We start from the raw sequence: 25,037 nt of genomic DNA on the forward strand, positions 1-25,037 counted from the left end.
GGAAAGAGTTCCCGTGTGGCACAGTGGAAATGAATCCGACTGGGAACCATGAGGTTGCGGGTTTGATCCCTGGCCTTGCTCAGTGGGTTAAGGATCGGGCGTTGCTGTGAGCTGTGGTGTAGGTCACAGATGTGGCTTGGATCTGGAGTTGCTGTGGCGTAGGCTGGCAGCTGCAGCTCCGATTGGACCCCTAGCCTGGGAACCTCCATATGCCGCGGGAGCGGCCCAAGAAATAGCAACAAAACAACAACAACAACAACAACAACAAGACAAAAAAAAAAAGTTGCTGTTGTAGGCTTTCCAAGCCAAATGGTTCTCACAACTATTCAACTCTGCTGAGCACTAAAGCAGCCATAGATAAGACATAAAAAAAACCTGGCCCAACTGTGTGTTAATAAAACTTTATTCACAGACACTGAGATTACAAAGACAAACTAACTGTATCTGTGAGAAAAAGAAAAAAAAACCCATGCATTGGAAAAATCCTGGAGGGAATATACAATAATGATAATAGTTATGAATATGGGTGGCTTTTTCTATTTCCTAAGGCTTTGGTAATATGTTTATATAAGTTTATAGTAGAAACAGGAGGTAAAAAGCCACTTTCTATTAGCCACTGACCCCTGTTTTCAGCACCTGGCCTATGTCCAGCAAGATGCTACATGCCTCACATGTGTGATTTCATTTCATTCCCGGGGTCCTCACAGGATGAGCATTTTCGGTTATTGTCTCTTGGTGAATAAGAGGCGAAGAAGGAGGCTTGGAGGTGGAGGAACTCCCCCCAAGTCACGAAGGGAGAGGCAGAGCTGACGGGTGGACATGGATCCGCCACGGTCTGTGGTCCTTCCCCTTTACCAGCCTGCTTCCACCTGCTACAGAACCACAGGATCTGGTTCAGAGGGAAACGGGTTTCAGGATGATAAAAGTGCAGTTCTGGAGTTCCCGTCGTGGCTCAGTGGTTAACGAATCCGACTAGGAACCGTGAGGTTGCGGGTTCGGTCCCTGCCCTTGCTCAGTGGGTTAACGATCTGGCGTTGCCGTGAGCTGTGGTGTAGGTTGCAGACACAGCTCGGATCCAGCGTTGCTGTGGCTCTGGTGTAGGCCGGTGGCTACAGCTCCGATTCAACCCCTAGCCTGGGAACCTCCATATGCCGCGGGAGCGGCCCAAGAAATAGCAACAACAACAATAACAACAACAACAAAAAGACAAAAAAAAATTAAAAAAAAAAAAGTGCAGTTCTGCCCAAAAGAAAGTAGGACCCTTAGCCTTTAGAGACCCCTCTGGCCAAGTGACTCTGATTCTCGGCCCCATCGCACATGAATGAGCCAGGTGAGCTTAGACGGTGCTCCCCCGACGCTGCTGAGCCCCGCTTATTCTTCTGTCAAGTGCAATAAACAGAGCCCCCTTCAGAGGCTGTTGCATTGATTAATGAGATAGTATATATCCCATGTCCTTCAGAAGGGAGGCACTTGTTAATTTATTTCCCTCCGCCCAAGGACACAGGAAACTTTAAAAAGCCCCAGCCTTTTCCTGTCACTTGGCCTCTGGTTATTGTCCTGGGTGTAATGGAGTGGAAAACTCTATACATGGCTCCCTCTGACAGTGAATTGCTAATCTTAGAAAACTTAATGGTTTTTGTCAACCTGATTGTCCAGTGAGAGCGGATTAGGAGAATGACTTCCTTGTCACTGGAAAGTTGCCTTGCTTCACAACGTTTCTCCTGGTGCCGGTGGGAGGCATGATCGATACAACACAGACCTAAATACTTACCTGTGGTTTCAGGGCTGAAGACAAAGGTTGGACATTCCATTTAAGTGTGTGCCACCATTTCCACGTAGACCCAGGCGTGGTGTGCACTGAAGCGGTTTAGGCCGATGACCCGCAGCTCTGCAGTCTGAAGGGCAGGCCAGAGATAGAGCAGTTGCTTTCTCCCGACCACCGAGGCAGAGGCCCCTCCAGCACAGCCTGGATTTGTCTCTTCTGCTCTGCTTTTCCCGGCTGGGAAAGGAAGGTCCATTAATTATTGTCTGTGCTGCAAGGGAAGGATGGCCACGCTTTTTTCTGTGTCAGGACTTCTCAAGCACAAATGGATGCTGACTACTAAATGGACACTTGGTTCCAAATCCCAGCCCACTGCCTGCCTGTGGCCGGGAGCATCTCTTGCACCAGGACACCCTCTATGGCCCACGGAACGGAGGCCGCGTTGCCCAGGGAACCTCCTGCCCTGTCCAGGGAAGCTCTCTCAGTCCTGGTGGGCAAAACAAAGCCCTATGTTATTTGAGGCACTTAAAATGATGTCACCTCCTTGAGGATGTCAGGGAAGGTCCCCTGTACTTTTTCTTTGTGCTACTTTCTAACTAGAAATAAATCCAGAATTACCTCAGTTAGAATGTAATCTCCCTGAAGGCAAAGCTGTCTGCCTGCTTGGTGTGAATTGCCTGCAGTGCTTAGAAACATTTTTGGCACATAGTAGGGGCTCACAAAATATTAGCTAAACACATCAATTAATAAATCTCTATAACTCCTTGTTTATGACCTATCTCCCCTGACTAGGACCCCTATGAAAGAAGGAGCTGTGTTTATCTTAGTCACCCTGTATTGTTAGGACTCAGAATAGAATTTGGCCCGTGGTAAGTGCTGAATAAACAGTGAAGGAGTGCACCATAAAACTCTGTAGTACAGTTATTTTAGAAGAAGCAAGTAAAAGGGAGTTCCCGTGTGGTGGTGCAGCAGAAATGAATCCGACTAGGAACCATGAGGTTGCAGGTTCGATCCCAGGCCTCACTCAGTGGCTTAAGGATCCGGCGTTGCCATGAACTGTGGTATAGGTTGCAGACGTGGCTCAGATCTGGTGTTGCTGTGGCTCTGGTGTAGGCAGGTGGCAACAGTTCCAATTCGACCCCTAGCCTGGGAACCTCCATGTGCCGTGGGTGTGCATGCACACACACACACACTCACACTTATACCAACAACTGTCCAAGTGGCAGGGATTTTTATGAATTTAAGAACAGGAAGAGAGGCCTGGCTGAATAATGTCTTTCTTATTGTTATAATTAATTGTTGGTCCTACAATAAGACTGATAGCATCATGGAAATTGCTGGTGAGAAGCATTGCTCCCTAAAGGTTTCCCCCTGGGATCAAGGCAAATCTGGCTATGGAATAAATTCACAGGTTAGAAATAATCCACAGGAAAATGCTTTATTTTTATGCTCGCAAATCAGGGAAACTTGCTGTGGCTGCTGCTAAACATAAACCAGTTATATACACTGCAGTGGGCTTAGTGGCTCAGGGCTCATTTCTCAGGCTTTTTTATTTGGATCATTATGTGGAAATCAACCCAGTTTCTATCTTTAAGCCCTAGTGATACAGTGCCAACAAGTGACTTTGACCGTATTTATGGAAGTGAGGAAACCACTGTATACTTAAAAAAATGAAACAAACCAACAGCCTGTTCTATTCAGAATACATTTCTAAAACATTTCGAGGGAAAAGGGTTTACTCCCTGCAAGAGACACCCTGGAATAGTAGAAAGCCTCTCAGTTTACAATGAGGAAAATTCATGCAAATTTCTTATTGATGCATGAGGGAGGGAGGAAGCGGCATGGACCAATTCCTCATCTGCTGGGGGACCACTTTGGGGCTTGGATGCAGACTCTGTTGACTGGAGAAAAAGAGGTATATCTTGGAGTTCCCGTCGTGGTGCAGTGGTTAACGAATCCGACTAGGAACCATGAGGTTGCAGGTTCGATCCCTGGCCTTGCTTGGTCGGTTAAGGATCCGGCATTGCCGTGAGCTGTGGTGTAGCTCGCAGACAGCTCGGATCCGGAATTGCTGTGGCTCTGGTGTAGGCGGATGGCTACAGCTCTGATGGGACCCCTGGCCTGGGAACCTCCATGTGCCGTGAGGGCGGCCCAAGAAATGGCAAAAAGACAAAAAAAAAAAAGAGGTATATCTTGATCATGAGCTTTTGTCTTTTTTTCCTATTTCTTATCTGGAAGAGAAAATAGGAGTAAAGGGTGAAGAGAGGGGATTTATCTGAGACGAATAAAAGAGCACTCCTTCAGGAGATGGTTTAGTGACAAGACAGAGAAACTGGGTGCTGGTTCTAGCTGTACGGCCCCCTTAGGCAATAAACCCACTCACCTTTCTGGGGGCTAAGGATGGTGATGACCTCATACCACCTTCACGGAGTTATTGAGAGGATCAAAGAAAACCCTGGTTGTGGAAGCACTTTGAAAACATGTAGTCAAATGTTTTTTAAAATGATCGGTAAGGCGCAACGTTGCAGGAGGAAGCCTTGCTATTGAAAAGTCCTGCTAAGGAACTTCCGCATCCAAGTTCCAGCAGCCACATAGGGGAAAAGCCAAGAACAAGCCAAGAACTTGGGGCCTCTGCACACTGGAGGCACTGAGCAGTAAAGAGAGTACAGTTTTCTTAAGCACACAAAGGATTGCCCAAGTATTTGATAATAGTTGAGTTAAACGGGAAAGAGCATCTGTCTCTGTTTCTACGTCTTTAATTTTTCCTTTCTTTGATAGCGATATATTGGTAAAAACCAAGACAGGAAGAGAAGATGACCATTTATGTAAAAATTGTAAGAAAATGGCATGGCTAATAAGTTTTATCTCATTTTCCGCAGTTGTTAACAACTGGAACTGCTGGATTTCATACACGATATATTCCCATTGAATAGGCTTATCGAATTCACTTATCCATTCAATGAATACGTATTGAGTATCCAGCTGAATGAACAAGGGAGAAATAATTACCTTCTCTAGAACAGGTCTTTTTTCTTCTTCTTCAGCCCGTAGCACATGGAGTTCTTGGGCCAGGGATCAGATCTGAGCTGCAGTTGCAACCTACGCTGCAGCTGCAGCAACACTGGATCTTTTAACTCACAGTACAGGGCTGGGGGTCAAACCTGCATCCTGGCACTGCAAGATCTCATTGTACCACAGTAGGAACCACTGCGGCAGGTCTTGCAGTCCTTGGGAATTGCAAAGATCCACAAGAAGAAACTAAAAAACAAATTGCAAGATTAAAGTGCCATCCAGAATTCAGAAAAGAAACATCAAATGCAGTAGGGGACTGATGGCCACCTGTTTGCCTCTCCTTCCTGGGCACAGAGATAGGTTACATTTCCCAGTCCCCTTTGCATGTAGCTATGCCCACAGGACTGAACTCTGGTCAATGGAATGAAAAGTTTTACATCCCTTTCAAGCCTGGACCATCAAATGCCCTCTCTAACACAGTGCTCTTTCGTCATCTAGCTGGCTGGAATCCAGAAGACTTCGCAGGTTGAAGATGGCAGAGCCTCCATCAGCCTGGATCCTGAATGACTGCACAGAGGAAGCCTGCTCTGGGAGCTGTGCACCAAGCCAGTGCCATTATGACAACATGAAGTCAATCTCAATTATGCAGGTTTATTAGACATTTGGGGTCTCTTGGCTCAGTGATTATCCTAATTTAACTAATACATATGGCAACTGAGCATTCACATTTTGGGAAGAAGGAAGAAATTGGGAACAGTAACAGAGATTTAACAGCAATGGGTGTTTTGCTATTTGTCATTAAAAAGTTCAAAGGCTGAGGGTTTCTCATTCTGCTTGTTCCAGGGACTTGCCTTCTAGTAGAATCATCTACACTTTTCTCTGCCTTGGTACTTCCATGGCAAGAGAGGATGGATGGATGGATGGATGGATGGATGGATGGATGGATAGATAGACAGACAGATAGATGGCTATGAAGATATTTTTTGAAGGTAAAGTATAAACATTATGTCCAAAGTGGTGGCAATCTGTTGAACTCTTTTTGTTTGTTTGTTTGTTTTTTGTCTATTTTTTTTTTAGGGCCGCACCTGTGGCATATGGAGGTTCCCAGGCTAGGGGTCTAATCAGAGCTGTAGCCGCCGGCCTACATCACAGCCACAGCAATGCCAGATCCAAGCCATGTCTGCGACCTTCACCACAGCTCACAGCAGCGCCGGATCCTTAATCCACTGAACAAGGCCAGGGATCGAACCCGCAACCTCATGGCTCCTAGTCAGATTCATCTCCGCTGCACCACAACAGGAACTCCCTATTGAACTCTTTTAAGGGCAGATGGATGGAGATAAGAAAGCAGGATATAAGGCATCAAAAAGAACCTGATTTTCTATATTTAGTCATTGCTCTGCTAACACAACCCTGCCAGGGTACCTACAGTAATGTCAGGTGAGCCTTACCTGGGCCTTGAGCCAATGAGAGCATGGCCTCATACCATGCCAGGAACCTGCTGTCTGTCAATGAACTGATGGGGTCTGGGAATAGGTGGTCTTCAGCTGTTGCAGCTTTCTGTTAGGACGCTTTGGTTGAAAATGATAGAAAATCCAAACCAAGTTGATTTCTGCTAAGGGAATTTACTGATATATGCAACTGAAAACCCAGGAACAGGGGCTAGCTCCAGGCACAGCTGAATTCAAGGGCTCCAACAGCATCTTTAGAAACTGTCTCCTCTTTGCTCTGCTCCCTTTTATCCTTCAGTCTTGGATCTGCTTGGAGGCAAATGACTGCAGCAACATCAGCGACCTCAGGTGACTACTTTCCTCTGAACCAATCCCAGTGGCCAGGGAGGCACAGTGCTTTGATTGGCTAGTGGTGGTCACATGGCCTACTCTGGTTGCTGGATGTGGGAACTCTACACAGAGCACAGGGGCTGAGAGTAGGGAAGAGATGACTTCCCAAGGGAATATCAAGGGCTATTCCCCAGAAGGGGAGATGGGTGCTAAAGAGGCAAACCACGGTGGGTACCAAGAGGTAAGCAGAGCACTAAGTTCAAGCCATAGCACTCTGCTGTGCTTTTATGCCTTCTCCCCTCCTGGGCTGCTAACCCACCTCCCTGGGCCCTTCCAGAACCTAGGAAGAGAGACTAGAGCCCTAGTTCCGAACCCAAGCATCAGGCTACAAAGTTGTCCCACCTGCCTGAGCCCTTGCCCAGGGCTGGTTTCTAGGTTTCCCTAGTCCAGCAGGAGACCGGGAATAGGAATGGGCAGCTTTGGGCTCTACAGTAGAGTTCCTGCCTATGGATCTTACTTTTGGCTTCTCTCACTGCTCTGCGTTCTGATCTCTGATGCTATCCTATCCTCATACACCATTCTGTCTATTCCATCAGGTTGGGCTCCTTGGTCATCGTCATCTGCCTAAATTGCACGGGAGTTTTGCTCACACTCCTTTTTCTTAATTGGCAAGTTCTCAAGAGATGAGCTTCCATCTGTTTGGTCTCATGGTGCTTCTGATTCCTGCCTTTCCCCTTCTCCAAACTCAGTCTCATCTGCTCATACAACCAACCTTGCTGTGCATTTGAGGCACCTCCAGATTCTGTTGGCCCTAGACGTTCATAGGCTGTGCGGGCTGGGCGTTCAGCGGCCTTGAGAGGGAGAGCCGTGTCCTCTGGACCCCTTTTGGGGGACATTCTTTAGAAGTATGCCAGAGCTCTGACCTTGTAACCCTTTTCTGGACTTGTGAAGTGGGAAGGCTGGTACTGTTTGTAGATCTGAAAATGAAATCACTTTTAATGCAGGCATGTCCATAGCTAATCAGCACACAGGCCTGGAGACAGCTCGTGAATAGAAAGCATCCTGAATCCTGAGCTGGCGGAAGTACTGCGGGTCCCCCAGAGGTTCATGGTAGGAGGCTCCATCACTGATCTTGGGGGAATTCAGGATGCTTCAGTGGCTGGTTTTCCACGAAAACCACCTTGAAGAAACTTTCAGCTTCCAGGAAAAAGGGAAAAAAATGTTTCTTATTTAGAAACTAATGAAAACACCTATAAAGGTAATGACAATGGTTTGGTTTTGTTTGTTTTTGCTTTTTAGGGCCACACCCATGATATATAGAAGTTCCAAGGCTAGGGGTCAAATCGGAGGTACAGCTGCCTGCCTACACCACAGCCACAACCATAGCAACTCGGGATCCAGTGTCTGCAACCTACGTCAGAGCTCATGACAATGCTGGATCCCTGAACCATTGAGCAAGGCCAGAGATCGAACCCGCATTCTCATGGGTGCTAGTTGGGTTTGTTTCTGCTGTGCCACAATAGGAACTTCCTGATAATGGTATTTATTGAGCCTTTCCCATGTTCAGTCCAACCCCTTTGTACTGAATCTGGACCTCAAAGCTTAGTTAATGGTATTTATTGAGTCTTTCCTATGTCCCAGGCATTGATAGAAGCCTTTGACATATCCCATTGCTTTGAATCTTTACAACACCTCCATGAGAAGGTATTATAATAAGAGGCTGGAAGCTTGGGATCGTAAAATAATGTACACAGTACATCGTGTATCCACAGTTACACAACCCATGAGTGACAGGGACTAGTGTTCCCATGAAACTCGCCTGACACGAGGGTCTACATCCTAGTGTTTAGTTTTAGAAGAGGCTCGGGCTATATGAAGGGCTTAGAGAGAGCTGAGGGAGAGTCCCAGGTAGGAGACGCCCAACCAAAACTGAAGCATCACCAGGAATAGACAGGAGATTGTCAGGCTAGTCCTCACCTAGAGATTAGGCTCAGTCAATGTCTTATAGAGGCAGAAAGACAGACCAGGAACACCAGGGCTCAGAATCACATTGCCAAGTTCTGAATAACAAGTGCAGGAGGCTAGAAGCTAGGCGGGCAGGGCCGGGGGAAAGGTGATCTGCCAGGAGGCAAGGGACCTGGCTCCTGACACGAGGGTGTTTCCCTCCTCCTGTGTGTACCTGGGCTCACAGTCCAACCCCTTTGTTCTGAATCTGGACCTCAAAGCTTAGTTTGCTGTGGGTTGGCAGCGGGCAGAAGTGGTCCGCCGGAGCTCAGAGACCACATCAAAGTATTTTCTGGGCTGAGTGCCCCACCCCCATGGGGCCACACAATGCCTGGGGACTCACTGGGATATTGAAGGTGTGTGCAGAAGAGAAGGGGGACATGAGAAAATGAGAACACAGTGGGAGTGTGCTTGTGGTGCAGTGGGTTAAGGATCTGGTGTTGTCACTGGAGGGGCCCGGATTGCTTCGATGGCACAGGTTCAATCCCTGGCCGGGGAACTTCCACATGCCACAGGTGCAGTCAAAAAAAAAAAAAAAAAAAAGCAAATGAGAATTCGAAGAGGAAGGAGGACGGGGCTGAAAAAGGGAAAACCAAGGTGACTGTGATAGGAGGCTTGCTCTTGGACAGTCACTGCCTCGGCCCTCAGTGCCACCCCCCAGAAACCTGTGCAGGGGTCCGGGTGGAATGACAGGTTGTGCCAGACAACCTGGGCTTCCTTCCCCATTTGTCCACTCTTTTTAACAAGTTTTCAGTACAAAATATCTCTCCCTTGGCAGGAAGAGCTTCAGTAATAAGACGCCCAGGGTTAGTTATGACACTCAAGCCTCTTGCAGGAAGGAAATATTTTTTGATGTCATCATAAAACTGCCCAGCTCACCTAAACCTGCTGTGGGAACAGTGGCTCTGGGGACAGAGAGGAAGATAAGAACAGCTGACCTGGAGCTGAGACAGAAGGGAAAGTCGGGGACATATGTCCCCTCCCAGCCAAGAGTCAAACTGGCTTTTCTGCTGCGTCCGAGTTAGCAGGAAGCAACACACAGCCGTCAGGGAGGAAAAGAAGAGGACAGGTGAGGGTCCCTGGTCAGCCCTGGCCAGAGGAATGAAGCCTGTGAAAGCCTCCCGGGCAGCTGTCTGCTCCCTGGGGGCAGGTGTCTGCATCCAGCTGCCCTGAACTCTCAGCTTAACTGAAGCATCTCATCCTAGCTCCTGCCTAAAGTTAGCAAATGCAGGTCTACCAGACCACATCCATCCAAGACCGCTCTCCCAAACAAGAGGCACCCCAGTGCCCGGGATGCCATTTCTAGCTGAGTCATCTTGGGTGACTGCTCGTCTCTGAGCCTCTCTTCCCTCACCTGGGAGTTGGACAAAGCAGCCCCCACCTAGCAGTGCTCTGAGGCTCAGAGTGTGCGAAGCACAGCCTGCTAAGCTCAAAGCTTTACATCTAAAAATATTATCACACAGTTGTCTCACCCAGAGTTTTAATGGTATGTTTCCCCCCAGAGATGCAGCTTTGAGGGTCTTTCTATACAGGCCCTGGGGACAGAGGTGAATAAGGCAGGGGCCAGCCTTCCAGGGCACAGAGAAAGCAGGGAGACAAGACAGGCAGACACCTGATCAGAATCGGCACTAAAAGCGCTGAGACAAATGTGCAGCTCTGGGAGCTCCCAAGAGTAAACAGCATCCACCTAGGGGATGTGGGGAGTCTGCATAGCATCTGGGCCTTGAAGGGTGAGCAGCATTTTATTGGCTAGGCAGTGATGGGCAGAGGAAGCACATAGGAGGGAGAGGGAACCACAGGAACAAAAAGTATAGGGATTGGAACATTGGGAACGAAATAGAGGGTCTCAAGGGCTGGAGAATGGGGTCCACGATGGGCAGAGGCAAGAGGGAAGTGACAAAGATAAGCTGGTTAAGACTTAGAAGTGGTTAATACAACTAAAAGTGATCCCATAAAATAATGCTAGCCCAGAGGACTTCCTGGGATGGAAATGTTTCTATTTCCACCATCCAATACGGTAGCCACTTAGCCATGTATGGCTATTGAGTCCTTAACATGAAGCTAGCATGAGTGAGAGATGACATTTCTAGATTTATCCAATTGTAATGTAAATTTACGTAGCTCCATGGGGCTGGTGGGGGCCATAGTGGAAAGCCCAGCCATCAAACTTAACAACAATAACTTCAAGGGTGCCGAGAGAGCTCTCAAGGGCCCCACCTCAGAGTCCCATCCTCAGCCTATAAAATGAGAGCCATCATGCAGGCCATTGCTGTGTTTGCCCAAGCCAGTTGGGCTGAAACATCACTTGTTTCCACTTGCCAGCTGTGCACCCTGATGTGGTTGCATCTGCTTAGAGGAAGGGGCAGCTTTTAAAAAGTCTTACAAATGTATCATGTGGGCTAGCAGAAGCTTTGCTTCCTCAAAAGTTTCTGTCCTTGGTTGCCTGTCTGCAGGTACAGTCAAGTTTCCCCTAATTCCTGGAGCTTCTGGACCAGACAAGCACACCTGACCGCACGACAGCTGGCTGTTATGCGGTAGTGCTCTCAAGAGGTGACAAGGCCAGGTCCTCATTCAGGCTGTCAATGTAAGGGTCTGTTCTGCAGCCCTAACTGTTCAAACGCAGATCCCTTGGCCTGACCCTGGGAAGAGGTAATGGGAGCCTCCTATGCCATAGGTTAAAAGGTCATTATTCAGCCTTACCAATAATAAAGCATATATCATAGTTTTATTCCCACTTGACTTCCTGCTCTAGTTCTCAGTTGATTCTAACACAAAAGGGAGGAGGAGGAAAGGTAGGCCATTATGTTCCTTCAGAACCTCCTCACCCCCCAAACAAAAGGACATGGCCAATTTTCTTGTCTTGAATGCAAAACAGTAACGTATTCATGAGCCAACCTGACTATGATATCATTTTTATGTGGAAATCTAAAAAAAAAAAAAAAGGATGCAAATGAACTTATTCGCAGAACAGAGGACTCATAGACTTTGAAAATCTTATGGTTACCAAAGGGGGCAGGTGTTAAGGGGGGATGAACTGGGGGTTTGGGATTAGCATATGCACGCTGAGGTATATGGAATGATTGGCCAATGGGGACTGGTTGTATTGCACAGGACACTCTACCCAGTATCCTGTGGTAATCTATGTGGGAAAAGAATCCAAAAGAGAATGGACGTGTGTATATGTATGACTGAATCACTTTTTTGTACAGCAAAAATGATCACAACCTTGTAAATCACCTCTACTTCAATAAAACTTCGAAAAATGAAGAAAACAAAGCTGAACTAAACAAACAAAAAAAAAACATGTTGCTGCCCAAACCAAGGCAACCACCTTCTGAAGCTGCCAATGTCATCTTTGTTCACAGCCAAGGAGTGGGCCTCAATGTCTTATGGCTTGCTACCCCCCAGATTTTTCTTTTTTTAATTTTTTTAAAGTATAGCTGATTTACAATGTTTCTTCAGTCTCTGCTGTACAGGAAAACGATCCAATCAGGCACAGTTCTCTGTGCTGTACGGTAGGATCCCATTACCCACCCATTCCAAGTGTAACAGTTTGCATCCACCAACCCCAAACTCCCTGCCCATCCCACTCCCTCCCTGCTCCCTCCTGGCAACCACAAGTCTGCTCTCCATGTCCGTGATCTGTTTCTGTTTTGTAGATAGGATCATCTGTGCCGTGTTTTAGAATCCACATATGTGATGTCACATGGCATTTATCTTTCTCTTTCTGACTTACTTCACTTAGAATCTCTAGTTCTATCCATGTTGCTGCAAATGGCATTATTTTGTCCTTTTTAGTGGCTGAGTAGTATTCCATTGTGTATGTGTACCACATCTTCATTCATTCATCTGTCAATGGACATTCAGGTTGTTTCCATGTCTTGGTTGTTGTGAACAATGCTGTGATGAACACAGGGTGCATGTATCTTTTTTAATGAATGTTTTGTCCAGATATATGCTCAGGAATAGGATTGCTAAATCATATGGTAGTTCCATAGTTTTCTGAGGAACCTCCATACAGTTTTCCATAGTGGTTGTACTAACTTACATTCCTACCAACAGTGTAGGAGGGTGCTCTTTTCTCCATACCCTCCCCAGCATTTGCTATTTGTTGACTTGTTTATGCAGGCCATTCTGATCTATGTGAGGTGGTACCTCATTGTAGTTTTGATTTGTATTTCTCTAACAATTAGTGATGTGCATATTGGCCATCCATATGTCCTCTTTAGAGAAGTGTGTACTTAGGTCTTCTATTTTTCTTTCTTTTTTTAAAATTTTTTTATTTTTATTTATTTATTTATTATTTATTTTTTGTCTTTTTTTGCTATTTCTTTGGGCTGCTCCCATGGCATATGGAGGTTCCCAGGCTAGGGGTCGAATCGGAGCTGTAGCCACCGGCCCACGCCAGAGACACAGCAACGCGGGATCCGAGCCGTGTCTGCAACCTACACCACAGCTCACGGCAACGCCGGATCGTTAACCCACTGAGCAAGGGTAGGGACCGAACCCGCAACCTCATGGTTCCTAGTCGGATTCGTTAACCACTGTGCCACGACAGGAACTCCAGGTCTTCTATTTTTCAATTGGGTTGTTGAGTTGCATGAGTTGTTTATGTATTTTAGAGATTAGACCCTTGTCTGTTGCATCATTTGCAAAAATTTTCTCCTATTCTGTGGGTTGTCTTTTCATTTTTTTAATGGTTTCCTTTGCCATGCAAAATATTTTGAGTTTATTTAGGTCCCATTGGCTTATTTTTGTTTTTATTGACCTTATTCTCAGAGGTGGATCAAACAAGATGTTGCTGTGATTTATGTCGAAGTATGTTCTGCCTATGTTTTCCTTATAGTATCTGTCCTTATATTCAGGCCTTTAATCCATTTCGAGTTTATTTTCGTGTATAGTGTTAGAGAGTGTTCTAATTTCATTCTTTTACCTGTAGCTTTCCAGTTTTCCCAGCACCACTTATTGAAGAGACTTTCTTTCTGCCATTGTATGTTCTTGCCTTGTTTGTCATAGATTAGTTGGCCATAGGTGCTTGGGTTTATTTCTGGGTTTTCTATCCTGTTCCATTAATCTATATTTCTGTTTTTGTGCCAGTACCATATTGTTTTGATAACTGTAGCTTTGTAGTATTGTCTGAAATCAGTGAGCCTGATTCCTTCATTTCCTTTTTCTTTTTCAACGTTGCTTTGGCTATTCAGGGTCTTTTGTGTTTCCATACAAATTTTAAAATATTCTGTTCTAGTTCTGTAAAGAGTGTCCTTGGTAATTTGATAGGGGTTGCATTGAATATATAGATTGCCTTGGGTAGTATAGTCATTTTGACAATATTGATTCTTCTAATCCAATATCATGGTATATATTTCCATCTGTCTGCATCACCTTTGATTTCTTTCATCAGTGTCTTACAGTTTTCAAAGTATAGGTTTGTCTCTTTAGATAGGTTTATTCCTAGGTATTTTATTCTTTTTGATGCCTTGGTAAATGGGATGGTTTCTCTGATTTCTCTTTCTGACCTTTCACTGTTAATATGTAGAAATGCAATTGATTTCTGTGTATAAATTTTGTATCCTGCAATTTTGCCATATTCATTGATGAGTTCTAACAATTTTCTGATAGTGTCTTTAGATTTTCTAGGTATAGTAGCATGTCATCTGCAAATAGTGATAGTTTTACCTCTTCTTTTCCAATTTGAATTCCTTTTATTTCTTTTTCTTCTCTGATTGCTGTTGCTAGGACTTCTAAAACTATGTTGAATAGTAGTGGTGAAAGCGGATGTTCCTGATCTTAGTGGAAATGTTTTTAGTTTTTTGCAATTGAGAATGATGTTAGCTATGTGTTTGTCATACATGGCTTTTTTTATGTAAAGGTAGGTTTCCGCTATGCCCACTTTCTGGAGGGTTTTTTTTTATCAGACATGGATGTTGAATTTTGTCAAAAATTTTTCTGTAACTATTGAGATGCTCATGTGGTTTTTATTTTTCCGTTTGTTGATGTGGTGTATCACACTGATTGATTTGCGGATATTGAAGAATCCTTTCATCCCTGGGATAAATTCCACTTGATCATGGTGTATGATCCTTTATAATATATATTTGTATTCAGTTTTCTAATATTTTGCTGAGGATTTTTGCATTTATGTTCATCAGTGATACTGGCCTGTAATTTTCTCTCTTTTTTTTTTTTTGTGGTATTCTTGTCTGGTTTTGCTATCAGGGTGATGGTGGCTTCATAGAATGAACTCCCCCAGATTTTTAAATGAAAAACCTTTGACTCAGCTTTTGCTCACTCTCTTATTATAGCTCTCTTATTCTAGGACTCCTCTGTGGGTGCCAGATATGTCCTCAGAAATGATTCTGCCTTCTGTCCATGTTACCCGTTGTCCTTGAAGACAAATGCCCCCTCAACTTTGCCTCTCTCTGGGACAAGCTGTCTTCTGAGAAGCAGTTTAATCCTGCAGGTAATTAGATCCTGGGGCAGGGAGGGTGCCCCATTGATTCTCCAGACTTGTTCCCACAAGTCTGGACACAGCTTAAGCTACCTTGTCCATTACATAAGGATGGTAACACATTGGAAAGAAAATGACACAAGCGCATTGCTAATAGAGCAGCATGGGGCCCTTGCTTGGCATTTGCTGGGGTCCTACTTAACAGGAGGACATTGCTGGTCTTGGGCACTTTCCTGAAATGAGTACAACCACTTCAATAGCTTTGGGCAGTTGAAAGTTTTTTCTCTATAAACATCAATAGGCTGGAGAGAAAATCTCCAGCAAAAACCTTTTTTAAAAAAAAAAATTAAAAATTAAGTTTCAGGTTACACTTTAGGACAGAGGGGCAATAAATTATAATTTACTATGTGCCAGAATTATACCAATTCTGTATCTTATTAAATCCTCACGACAGCCTGGACAGGGCTTTATAATCCCTATTCATAGATGAAAAGTGGAGGTGAAGCCAGTAAGTGGCTTGCCCGTGCAAAGGGCTGAGTCCGAATTCAAATTCAGTTTTTCCTAACTACAAAGCTAGTGTCATTTTCTTAGTGTTGCCTCTCCAGAGATATTTTTTGTTTCTTTAAAGCATCCCACATCGCACAATGTAGCCTCCTCTCTGTGTGGTACCACTGGGAGCTCATAAAACGCCATATTTCCACCATGGTCTGGGACTTGGCATAATGCACATACAACTAACTGGGAAAAGGTAGTGTTTGAACCATCCTGGTAGAGAGAACCTTGAAGCAATAATCAGCCTGTGGCAAATGCCATCTGATCGCCTAGCCCAAGGCTCAGCCAAAAACTTTCTGTAGAGGGTCATGCTAAAGAAAACCCAAAGGTCTCATAGCTTCCTGGTTGTTAAAACAACAACTACAGTAGCAGGAATTGAGATCAGCACAGTAGAAATGAGGAAGGAAATGGTATGTTAAATGACTATTTTCCCCCCAACTGGTCCTGTTCTTTCTAGATATAGCCCCAGAACTTGCCTAGGTATAGTGGGGTAATTTGATGGAGCACATGCTGAAAAAATTTTCTACCAAGTTCAAGGCTGTTCAAACCTTGATGTGCTCTGAAATCTGGGGTGTGCAGCAGAGTTCCTAGGAGATGTGAGCTTCTATCTCTATGAGGCGGGTTTCACACAAACCCCCTCTCGGGGGGCCTTTCCCAAGCTGCGGTGACAACTCTCCTAGGCCATCCATAAGGAAAGTGTGCCTTCTTGGTCTTTCGCCCTCCCCAGATCTCATCTTCATTCCCTCCTCTTCTTGTGGTCCCTTTCTGGGTTTCATCAAAGTGGCTGTCACTTGGGTTCTTTTTCCCTCTCCCTTCCCACTTTTCTACTCCACATCCAAGGAGTTCTCCACTTCCCCACTTCTGAACGGGCTCCCTGGGAGGCAAAACAAGGGTCACTTCTCCCCATCTCTTTCTCCAGGCACACAGGGACCTCCTTAGCTGATGAAAATCTCTCCCCTCCCCCGCCCCAAGCTCTGGCAATTTCAGACTCTCAGGTTAGAGTAGGAGAAGAGGTTTAGCTTGATGTGGTTAAGCCAGTCATCACTGTGTCTTCAGACTCTCAGCCCCAAACCACCCTCCAGTGCATCACCTTCACTTTCCATTTCCCTGGATTATCTTTCATCTGTTTACCACTGACCGTCGCAGCCTCAACCAAGGCTGAAACCGGGGCCCGAAGGGCAGTGCACTTCCTTTCCTGGTTGAAACACGGACGGCCGTGGCTAAGCTGTTCCCTTTCTGGGCTCCTTACAGGGACCAAGAGAAAGAGAAAGCAAGAGTGAGTGGGGCGGCTAAGACTGTTGTTACGTGGTTTCCCTTTAGCCCCAGAAATAGAAAGCCAGACTTCCGACTTGCAGAGCCCCGGCGCAAACCACCAGACCACACTGCCAGATAAGAAAAATGTTTGATTGTGTCATATTTCCTTCATCAGCTCCAGTTTCTGAAAATGGTCTTGAATTTCAGAGAGCCTGGCCATGATCCTAAGATTTAGACGAGATGGACGAAGGAGGAACAAGGAATCAGATCTCTCTCTTTGCTGGTATAAATGACTTTTATACCATAGAGTTAAAAAGACTGTGAGAGGTTTGTCATGAGCTAACTTTCTTAGCAAGAGAAATTTTTCTTCCTTCCTTCCTTCTCTTTCCTTCCTTCCTTCCTTCCTTCTTTCTTTTCTTTCTCTCTGCTTTTAGAGCCACACTGGCAGCATTCGAAGTCCCTAGGCTAGGGTTCGAATCAGAGCTGCAGCTGCTGGCCTGCACCACAGCCACAGCCACACAGGTTCTGAGCTGCGTCTGCGAATTTCACCACAGCTCATGGCAACACTGGATCTTTAACCCACTGAGTGGGGCCAGGGATTGATCCCACATCCTCATGGATACTAGTTGAGTTCATTACCACTGAACCACAGTGGGAACTCTGAGAAATTTCTTATTTGCAAGAAAAAGAAATGAATTGGACATCGACAGCCATTGAGAAAGGGAACCCACTAGCTAAAAGTGTGTGCCCTTGGCCTTTTCAACTCACATGTGTTCATTTATTGAGTACCTACTATATGCCAAGTGCTGTGCTTATCGCTGTAGATTCCAAAGAGGATGAGGCAGCCACTTACAGGAGGAGGAGACTGGATCGGATTCAGACTCACCTAGATTCCGACTCTTGTGCTCAGCACCACCTCCACTGTGGAAATAATTTTGCTTTCTTCTCCCGGAGCAGCCTTGGCGGGGGCCTGTGTTGTCAGCCGCTGCAGGAAGAGTGATGGCCAGGGTGTTGACACGCTCCTAATTGGAAGGTAGGAAGTACCGACAGAGCTCAGCTATAAACGATATCTTTGGGCCATGGTGGGCTGCGAATGCTTGGGGACGAGGCCTGGTGAGCTGTCACGCTGGGGTAGGGCCTGGCTCGCTGGACAGACAATGCAGGCAGGGGAGACAAGTGACAGACGAGGCCCTCGTGGGGATGCAGCCATTCCAGGGGATGGGAACAATAGCATGTAAACCAGGACCTCAGGAGCCTGTGAGCTCGCTAAGGGTTGGGACACAAGGAAAGCAGACAGAGTCTGGTGTGGCTCCAGGGCCCAGGATCAGCGAGGCAGGGCCAGCTGTTAATAGGAGCCTTGTGGTGACAAGGGAGAGAGGCAGGAGTCAGGAATCTCTTATTAGTTCAATATAGAAGCAACTATTGGGAGTTCCCATCGTGGCGCAGTGGTTAACGAATCCAACTAGGAACCATGAGGTTTTGGGATCAGTCCCTGCCCTTGCTCAGTGGGTTAACGATCCGGCGTTGCCGTGAGCTGTGGTGTAGGTTGCAGACACGGCTCAGATCCCACATTGCTGTGGCTCTGGCGTAGGCCAGTGGCTGCGGCTCCGATTCGACCCCTAGCCTGGGAACCTCCATATGCTGCGGGAGCGGCCCAAAGAAATAGCAAAAAGACAAAAAAAAAAAGAAGCAACTATTTGTGAGTGACCTCTGTATGCCTATATGTGTTCCAAGCCCTGAGGGCTTCAAAGGAAGAACCAAGTTAGAATTTCACATCTAATTAAGAGACGATCAAATCCATACACTGAAATTGCTGCCGGGTAAGACAATATGCATGTGTCACGCAATTCTGGCACTTGCACGCTCTTACCTTGCGTCATCTCGTTTCATCCGCCCAACCTCCCTCCAAGGTGGGTACTATTGTTCCTGTTTTAGAAATGAGGGTGCTGGAATTCCCATTGTGGCTCAGTAAAAACAAACCCGATTAGGAATCATGAGGATGCAGATTTGATCCCTGGCCCCACTCAGGGGGTTAAGGATCCAGCGTAGGTGTAGGACCCAGATGCAGCTCAGATCCTGCATTGCTGTGGCTGTGGTATAGGTCAATGGCTGACTGATGTGACCCCTAGCCTGGAAATTTCCACATACCATGGGCGCGGCCCTAACAAGCAAAAAAAATCCCCAAACAACAAAAACAAAAAACAAAAAAAGAAAGGAAAAGAAATGAGAGTGCTAGGGTTCTGAGAGACTGTGGACCTTATCTAAGCTTGTCCAGCTGGTACGTGGCTGAGCCAGGATTCAATGTGAATCCCAGTCTGTGTGAGCCCCTGAACGTTCTGGTATAGCCGGCAGCATCCCTGGCCTGGAATAAAACGGTGCTGCATTGAGCAAGAGGGGAGAGGAAAATACTTACTGGCCGAAGGTGCAGGGGAGAAGTTCAAAGGGAGCAGCCCTGGGAGGAGCGTGCTGAACTCGCATGGGGTCAGCGAAGGCTTCTTGGAACTGGAGGGTCTGTTGGAGCCAGTTCAAACTGTAGATTGTGAGTTGTCTCCACTTTCTCAACCAGAGAAGGAGGGTCTGAGTGAGGATTTGGGCCAAACAGCAGTTGCTGTCTACACAGCACAGAGACCCTTCCTTTAAGAAGATTCAGGGAGCCGGGCAGAGCACATGTGGTGTGAGAGCTCACTGCAGAAACCACGGCTCCCCTCCCTCATCAGATGGACAACCAGGCGGCCCACCGCCTCGGAGCCCTGGGCTTGCAACACTCACAGAACAGCAACTGGCCTCCCGCAGAAGTGAGAAGGAAACAACCCCACCCCCAAGCCCCAGGCTGTGGAGGGGCCTGGCCATCCACGAGGGCCAGAGGGTGTCCTGGCTGAGAGAGGAGGTGGCGCAGGCACCAGGTGCTAGGGTGCCAGGGCCTCCTGAGAAGGAACAGGTGTGAAACAGGGCAATTAGCTCAGGGGGACAGGCCCCCTGGACCTGATCGAGGAAGCCACCAGGATTACATCATCTGCTGGTGAGTAGGCTTGATTAACTCTCCGATGAGGGGAGTGTGGTGAGGGAACTTTTTTCTTCTTCTTCAAGGAGCCAGAAGTCGTGGTCATTAAATGTGTCCTTTAAAATAAAACAGTTCTGAAGGGGGGGATGAGCCTTCAAGCTGCTCCGGGGTGTTCTGGGCACTCTGGGAGGAAGAGCAACTATGCATAGGCTCTGACTTAGAGGCGGGGGGGCCCACCATGAGTCGGGCACTCTGTGTGAGCCCCTGTGGTTGCTAATGTCAATGGCACCTGCTGAGTTACCCATCTAGGGTGTTCCTCCATACCAGCCACAAAGGGAGACCACTCAGTTATTTTGATCCAAAAGAGAGGCTGGTGTTTACCAGGAACTCCCCAGCAACTGTGTGTGCATGTGTGTGTGCGCGCGCGTGCACACTATAACCTTATGCAATGAAGAGGTGGGGCCACTGCCCTGGCTAGCATTCACAAACACTTTCCAACTCTGAACTGAGGGCAGGGATCTTCACGGAGTCACCTGCACAGAGTTTACGACTTGGGGGTCTTCTAAAAACCAAGGTGCACGGGGAAAGTGGTCACACGTTCCTATCCCCACAGGGGATCAGGGACCTTTGAGGGTATCTCCTTCTTGCCAGGCCCTGGGCTAGGGTTTTACATATCTTATTTTGTTAGCGTCTCCTAACTAGCCTTGGAAGCAGGTATTATGCTTTCAGAGTTCCAGATTCTTGCCCCAGTGTTTCTGCTCGGGGAAACCCAGACTTCCTGCCGACTCCTCTGAAAAAGTTAACCTTCTGTAAAGCCTTTTCTGACTTTGTCAGTAAATTTAGTTCGATTTTCCTTTGTGCTCACGGAGAATAATAGAGTTCAAGGAGAAGGTGGCTTCAGTTGCCTCATGTGTAATATTGGGGTAACCAGAGTGTCGTGGTGAGGAATAAATGGAAATAATTATGTATGTGCTTCAGCAGAGGCTGGCACTTAGCCCTTGTCAGTCCTTGATTTTGTAAATAATAGTAATGTCATTACCATGTATAATTTCTTTTTAGGGCCACACTGGTGGCCTATGGAGGTTCCTAGTCTAGAGGTCGAATCAGAGCTGTCATTGCCGGCCTACACCACAGCCACAGTAACACTAGTTCTGAACCACATCTGTGACCTTCATCGCAACCCTTGGCAATGCCAGACCCTTAACCCACTCAGTGAGGCCAGGGATCGAACCTGCATCCTCATGGATACTAGTTGGGTTATTAACCTACTGAGCCACAACGAGAACGCCTACCACATACCACTACTTCCCTCTTAAATTCCTTGAGTGTAAGCATAGTGTCTACTTGGTTCATTGTTTTATACCCAGAGTCTAAACGTGTTTGGAGCATGGGAGGCACTCTTCTCCTGGCTGGTGAATGAATGAATGGGAGGGAAAGATCTGCCTCCTCTCGCTTCTGGGCGAGCCTGAGGATGGGCCCTTGTCTGAGCAGCCCTGTGTCTCTAATATCACCCCTTCGCCTGGCACAGGCTGCGTGCTTGGTGACTGCTGAGCAGATGAACAGGACTGTGAGATGCTGCGTCTCAGCCAGCACCCAGCTGACGAAGGCCGGTGCCGGCCTGTCTTGTGCTCTGGGCAGGGGTGGCTCTTGCTCCATGAGTGAGTGCTCCCTCAATGCCACATGCCACCCTTGCAGGGTGAGCTCCTCAAGGTGGGCATCATGTCTCGTTTACTTTTAGGTCCTCGGGGTCCGGCACCGCACCTGCTCTCAAAGGAGCAGAAACAGACTTGTCATCTCTCCCCTATCGCCACCTGCCCCTCTTCTTCTGTAAAGGTTCCTATTTCTGTTTATTAAAGACCCCTTTTCTCTGTTACAAAGGCCTGGGACTCCTCAGAACGACTGTACCCTCACGGAAAGAGCAGTCTTCTCTGGCTTTTCGGGCTCGAATCCTGGCTTTGGCAACTCCTGGCTGTCCTGTCTGGACAAGTCGCTTACACATCCTGATCATCAGTGTCCCTTTCATCCAATGAGGATAATAATACACGCTCTTCATCCTTTCAGTAAGTGTTTATTGGATGCCTGATACGTGGCAGGAACTGTTCGAGGCCCTGGAGATCCACAGATGTGAGCAAAACAAACATTGCTCTGGCCTGAGTGGCACCTGCAGACGAGACTGGGAGAGACAGACGCTCAACAAATGAGCCGGGAAGCAGAGAGTGTGTTGGGTGGTGAGATGTGCTGTGAGGTGTGGACGTGGGCGGTCAGGGCAGTCGGGGGCTTCTCCAGGTGATGCTGGAAAGCCTTTCTCATGAGAACCTGCATTCGGAGAATAAGGTTCCTGGCAGAGGTAACGAGCAAAGGCCTTAAAGCGACAGTCAAAAGGATAACCAGGGGGTCTGTGTGGCCGAAGCAGAGGGAGGATGAAGAAAAAGGGAGGACGTACAGATGGTTGGGGCCAGACATATAAGGCCTTATAGGACTTTGGCTTTTACTCTGGGCAAGAAAGCAAGCTTCAGAGGGCTTCAAGCAGAATAGGACGATCTGACGGAGAATAATTTTTTTCTGCCACATCCGCAGCACATGGAAGTTCCCAGGGCCAGGGATGGAACCTGAGCTGCGGCTTCGACTTACACCACAGCTGTGGCAACCCTGGCTCCTCCACCTGCTCCGCTGAGCCTGGGGATCAAACCCACACTGTCACATAGACCATGCTGGGTCCTTCCCCCTCTGTCCCACAGCAGGAGCTCCTGATGGAGGATCCTGTAAGAGGATCCTTCCAGGCGCTGCACGGAGAGTGTGGATGGGGCAGAAACAGGAGGTCGGTCATTCATACCACAAGGCTTCCTGGGAGGAACCAATGAGACCGCGTATTAACACGTGGGCAGGTCTGGCATGGAGTAGGTGTTCAGGCCACGGGGGCTGCTAGAGACGATTTTGGAGCGGCCTGTCTCCCGTGGACAAGTCTTGGCCAGCTGTGCAGGGTCCCTCCGGTCCTTGTCCACCCAAGACATTCCCTCCCCCCCGCCCCAGAGTTCCTTTCCCCAGCCCTTCCCAATATTAATGCTCCTTGGACCATGGCCCCGCCTCCTGCCTCTCCGACCCCAATCCAGCCCCAAGTCAGTCCAGCCACACCCTTCCCCTGCTCAAAAAACTCTACAAAGGGACTAATGGCTCCTTAAGTTCACATTCTTGGAGGCTGCCATTCAAGACCGTGTCCAATTTGATGCAACATTTCCTTTCCCACCCACATGCTACAGATCTCCCAGAAATATGAAATACTAGGGGGAGAGCTGCGTGCACTGTGTCCCTCAGCAGAATGACTGAGGAGCCTAATCAACTTCCAAGGACAAGCTGAGTGTGATGGGCCCTTACCCCAGATTCCCTAGGCCACCTGTATGCTCCGGCCTCGGTCCATACGACACGTGTCTGTTACTAGCTCGCCCCCTCCCATCAATGCTACCATCAACTCCAAGATAATGGAGCTTCCTCTCTTAAAGCTACAAAATGGCATGGGGTTTCTCCGGTCGGTTTCCTTGTACTGCTCTTATCTCCCTTGATACCTGCCTCTATGGGCCCCTCACCCTTAACAAAATGCCGTCATTTTGCCTTTACTGGTTCTAACAGGAGATCCAGGCTCAAGTCACAGATTCCCACATCCAACTCCCTGTTACGAGTCCCCTCCTCCTCCATTCTTCTATCCCTTCTCAATCTGCACTCAATGCAATTCCTGTCCAGACCAAGGGCAGATCTTTTTTTTTTTCTGCACCTGTGGCATGTGGAAATTCCCGGGCCAGGACTCAAACCTGCACCACAGCAGTGCCGACAGTAGATTCTTGACCCACTGAGCCACCAGGGAACTCCCGGGCAGATCTTAAACAGAAATCCACTGGCCATACACAGAATGGCGAAATCTCTGATATTATGTTTCTACCAGTGGGGTAGACAGCTACCACCATCTCCTAACGTGTCACCCAAGATGGAATTTATGATGGATTTAAAAGCTGGCTAATTTCAGACTCTTCTTGCGGGGAAGTATTGGCCATGTGTATCTTGGAGTAAAGCAAAAGGATACAGGTCCCCAGTACCAATATTCTAACAGAGTGGGCCCCAGGCTATCTATTCCCCACCACATGATGCTGAGGCAAAGAGAGCCACTCACAGCCATCGGATACAGATGCCCCCCTAGCATTGCACACAGCCCCGAATACCATTGCGGAGCCTTAAAACCTGAAAATATTATTGTTGAACCTTTAGGTTGTCACTAGCTGGCTATAGCCTCTGTGTGGGACACAGTTCCCTGCTCAATGCCAGGACACCTGGACAACATGGCACCCAGGGTGTCATTCCCCTCTGTTTGGAGAGTACCACCCTTCTTCCACAGCACCTCCGGCCAAGTGTGTTTCATTATCCCGAGCAGCCATTGGGAAAAACAAACAGGAATGTGCCCGTGCATTTGCATGTCCCCCTGAAGGCTGCCTTCATCATAGTTATGGCGCCCAATTGGCTGCTTACCACGTGCTCTTGAGCGCACCTTCCGTCTCATGCATCTTTGTCACAGCCTTCCCGATGTCAACCCCTGCTTCTGCGACCTGGCTCAAGAGCTGCTCTGGCCCTGGGATCCCATCAGCACATTGCAAGTGAGGACTGCAGCCCAGCCCAACACTGCATCTCCGAGGATGACTACCCACTGTACCCATGTCATCCACCAAGGTGCCCCCCTGCCAGAACACAGGCATCTTCCTCTCAGGGGAGCCCCCGCTCAGCGTATACCACACACCCAAAGGAGTTGAACACCAGACTGACTCTAACGTGGTAACCTTCTCTTTCTCATCCTCCCCATTGGGCACAATAAGCCATAGTGCCACCACAGCTAATGCAGCCCCTCCTGGACCCCCCAAAGCAAACCTCCTGCTTAAGGCTATCCCCAGGCTAGTCTGTACAGATACATGGTCAAGTCTACATGTTAGAGGTCCAGCCACTGGGTACACTCTGGCCCCATGAGCAAGCCACTCCCTTATTCACATCATGCCAGGTGACCCAGGGCTCAAGAAAAAAAAGGCCTACAAAACCACCAATGCCCCTGGTCTAGGCCCCTAGGTCTTGCTGTGTCTCATCCAGGACAAGATGGACAGGACACTGATTGATGTTATCAAGTCTGGTCCCTGGCCCGTGAGTCCAGATCATGCCTGGATCCAAATCCACATGCCTATGTTTGTGTCTTCC

General features: G+C 47.6%; 2 long non-coding RNA genes across 4 annotated transcripts in view; one reads left to right on the forward strand and one right to left on the reverse strand.

Annotated features, from left to right (window-relative positions):
* Positions 1–309: 309 nt before the first annotated feature.
* LOC125125252 (uncharacterized) overlaps positions 310–25,037 on the reverse strand; it is a 41,918-nt gene continuing 17,190 nt past the window's right edge. Inside the window, exons 1-5 of one of the 2 annotated variants that reach the window (XR_007134384.1) lie at positions 19,227–19,829; positions 17,700–17,835; positions 6,226–7,752; positions 1,772–1,999; positions 310–889 (exon numbers count right to left, since the gene is read on the reverse strand). This is a non-coding gene — a long non-coding RNA (uncharacterized LOC125125252). Of the gene's footprint in view, positions 890–1,771; positions 2,000–6,225; positions 7,753–17,699; positions 17,836–19,226; positions 19,830–25,037 lie in introns of those variants that run through there. The other variant, XR_007134385.1, reaches the window with a different exon arrangement.
* On the forward strand, positions 16,918–21,874 carry LOC125125253 (uncharacterized). Of its 2 annotated transcripts, XR_007134387.1 has the most exons (3): positions 16,918–17,096; positions 17,771–17,846; positions 21,693–21,874. It is a non-coding gene; the product is annotated as an uncharacterized LOC125125253 (long non-coding RNA). The 2 variants fall into 2 exon arrangements; XR_007134386.1 differs by lacking the exons at positions 16,918–17,096; positions 17,771–17,846 and adding an exon at positions 19,070–19,832.

Source organism: Phacochoerus africanus, chromosome 4 (genome assembly GCF_016906955.1).
Source record: "Phacochoerus africanus isolate WHEZ1 chromosome 4, ROS_Pafr_v1, whole genome shotgun sequence".
Taxonomy (NCBI): Eukaryota; Metazoa; Chordata; class Mammalia; order Artiodactyla; family Suidae; genus Phacochoerus; species Phacochoerus africanus.